The sequence below is a fragment of the Dipodomys merriami genome, unplaced genomic scaffold (genome assembly GCF_024711535.1).
Source record: "Dipodomys merriami isolate MVZ:Mamm:240054 unplaced genomic scaffold, mDipMer1.0.p SCAF_1, whole genome shotgun sequence".
NCBI classification, from domain to species: domain Eukaryota; kingdom Metazoa; phylum Chordata; class Mammalia; order Rodentia; family Heteromyidae; genus Dipodomys; species Dipodomys merriami.
In genome coordinates, this window is record NW_027202270.1 from 127,947,219 (window position 1) to 127,950,688 (window position 3,470).

The following is a 3,470-nucleotide window of genomic DNA, read 5'->3' on the forward strand; positions in this document are numbered from 1 at the left end:
GGCTGGGTGAGCAGGGGGAGAAGGAAAGGTATCTCTAGACTCCGGGGCTTACCTGAGCCCTGAAGGGGCCTGGCACACTCAGGGAGGCCCTGCAGCAACCCTTGCAGACGGGTTGAATCTTGTCCTGTTACCACCAGGGACTAGAGTCTCCATATGTGACCCTCGGGCTCCCAGGTGCACACAGGACACTGCAGACCTCCTGTCAATCTCCTTGATTGGCAGCTAGAAACCTCTCTGCCAGGGAGGCCACAGCTGAGCCTATTTGAAACCATCTTAGATTTCTTTTTTCTTTCTTTTCTTTTCTTTCTTTCTTTTTTTTTTTTGACCTAGAAGCTCACATTCAACCTATCCAGCCTTCTCACTGACTCTCTCATCTTGCAATTCCAGCCAACACATCATCAAGCCATGCTCACAGCTGTCTGAAGACAATTTCACACAGCCTTCCTCAAGCTCCCTTTCCCTCTCTGACAGGGATTTAGCATAATCTGACTGTCAGTTCCAGACAGGGTCACCTTGCCTGGGTGTTGTTAATTTGATGGAAGGTAAGGTGTGCCAAGGTGAGCTGTTGGCTTCGTGAGAGGTATGGAGTAAGCAGCGTTGATGGTAAGGAAGTATCAGAGAGAAAGGTTAATGTAATCTACTGGGAGACGCTTGGGTTTTGTGTCTGGGAGGGTTTTGTTGGACCTTCGTTGGAAGTGACAGATGCCATGAAAAGGTGGCATCAGTTCGGCCAAGTGAGGTAGGCTGTTGGTTCTTCAACATTTGGAATACTTTTAAAAGAGGAACCTAGTTTTGACCTCTTTGTGGACTTACTTTATTTTTATTTCTTATATTTATTTATTTTTTGTCAGTCATGGGGCCTGAACTCTGGGTCTGGGCGCTTTCCTCAGCTCTTCAGCTCAAGGCTAGCACTCTACCACTGGAGCCACATTACCACTTCTAGCTTTTTCTGCTTATGTGGTGTTGAGGAATCGAACCCAGGGCCTCATGCATGCAAGGCAAGCACTCTACCACTGAGCCACCTTCCCAGCCCCTGTGGACTTACTTTATTGAGGGTTGGTTTTGTTGTTATTGGGGGTGGGGTTTTTATTGTTTTGTTGTTGGGTTTTTTTGGTCAGTGGAGGATCTTGAATTCTGGGCTTGGGTGCTGTCCCTGAGCTCTTCAGCTCAAGGTGAGTGCTCTACCACTTGAACCACAGTGCCACTTCCAGTTTTCTGGTGGTTAATTGGAGATGAGTTTCACAGATGTGACGTTCCTTCCCCCGGCTGGCTTGAACTGTGATCCTTAGATCTCAGCCTCCTAAGTAGCTAGGATTACAAGGGTGAGCCACCAGCACTCAGCTTGATTTTTTTTTTTTTTTTTTTTTTTTTTTTTTTTTTTTTTTGCTGGCCCTAGTGCTTGAACACAGGACCTGGTCCCTGAGCTTCTTTTGCCCACAGGGTCTACCATTTGAGCCACAGTTACTCTTTGGGCTTTTTTGGTAGTTTATTGGAGATTAGGAATCTCAAAAGTCTTTTCTGCCTGAGCTGACTTTGAATTGTGATTCTCAGATCTCAATAGCTAGGATTACAGGCATGAGCATTGGCTTTTGAGTGATTTTATTTTTGTTTTGCTGGTCATGGGGCTTGAACTCTGGGCATGGGTGCTGTCCCTGGACTTCTTTTTGCTCAAGGCTAGCATTGTACCATATAAGCCACTATGACACTTTTGGCTTTTTCTGTGATTTATTGGAGTTAAGAGTTTCATGAATTTTTCTTGCCTGGATTGGCTTCAAACTATGATCCTCAGATCTCAGCCTCCTGAGTAACTAGGATTATAGATAGGCATGAACCACTGGCAACTGGCCTTTTTTGTTGTTATTTGAGTTTGGGTCTCATTATATAATCCAGATTGCCAGGTAATCTTCCTTCCTCAGTCTCCCAAGGGTTGGGATTACAGGCATGTACACCCAGCCTGTGGCTTTACTCAGTATGCTACCTAATCAAACATCCTCCCAGCTGTTTTTACATCAATTTTATTTTCACTTGTATCTTTACAGAAAATGACACAGAGATCACAGATTTAGAATACCTAGAAGTTCCATATTTCAAACACCTTAATATCAAGTTTCTTCTCACTCTATGTACATTATTTACACACAAAGGCTACAGGCTAACATTTCAAACCAACAGAGGAAAAAGACAAGACCTTGGGGGAAGGGACTCCATGATGGAATGAAGAAGAAATCAACTTTCAATACAGAATGAAAACTGCAACTCATTGTTTCTGGCCTTTCTCTTGTGTGGTATTCCCTACGAACATGGATGGAATGGCAGAATGGGCATGAGGCCTGGGATTACAGATCCAGCAGGTTCCATAGCGCTACCTGTGCCCGTTACACAAAAGGTAGAGACAAGTGGAAGGGCAGCTGCAGAGAGGCTACTGGCACGGACAGGCCCACTCTAAAATAGACAAGTCCTACTTTCTTAGCTCCTGAGGATGTCTTATGGTAGTGGCATGCTCCCAATATTCACCTGCCATGAAGAAGTGCCTACAGCTTACTGTGTGGATTTAGTGCTGACCTCCTGCCTTGTTATTTATTTATCATTCCCATACTGGGGCTTGAACTCAGGGCCTGGGCACTGTCCCTTAGCTTTTTTGTTCAAGTCTGGCACTCTACCACTGGAAGCATACTTCTGGCTTTTTGGTGGTTAATTGGAGATAAGTGTCATGAGCTTTTCTGCCCAGACTGGCTTAGAACCACAATTCTCAGTTCGCATCCTCATGAGTAGCTGAGCCACCATGGTGTAGAGAGACTTGCTTTCTCTTGAGCCTTTTCCTATACCCTCTTTGTGCTTCACCTTGGATGAAGATTATAGCCCAGGCCCACTGCAGAGCTGGCTTCTCAAGGAAGCCTGGGTCAAGTTGAAGCTAGATGTGTGACTTCTTGGCTGCACTGGCAGGTACACACAAACCAGTCGTGTACAAGAAACTCTGACGGAAGGGGACTTTGCACAGCAAGTCAAGGTCACAGGCAGCACAGGATCAGGGAGGCCTAGGGTCCCAAGGACTCCCTTCCCCCACCAAGCAGTGCATTGAGCCAGAGCAGTAGTAAGATGTGCCCCTTCATGCAGGGCATGGGGACTGGCCCCCATGTGTTGTTGACATCTGGACTGGAGAAGAGCCACAGGCAAGCTGGACAAAGAGAGGGCAGGTTCCCAAGGGCTTGGCATGAGACAGGAGTCCAGGGGGGCCAGCCTGAGACTTGGCAACTTTAATCTGGATGCCAACAGGGCAGGGCAGAGGTTGCACAAGTTGTGTGTGGGTCTGTAAAGCACTATATTCTTGAAGCAGGTACCCAGACCCAGGTCGGCGGGAAGGGTAGGCCAAGCTCGGGACATTGGAACCTGAGCGCAGGTCCTCAATTGGTGTCAAGGGCTGTAGCAGGCCGTGTGTTTGCTACAGGCTTTGGACATGACCCCAAGTGGAT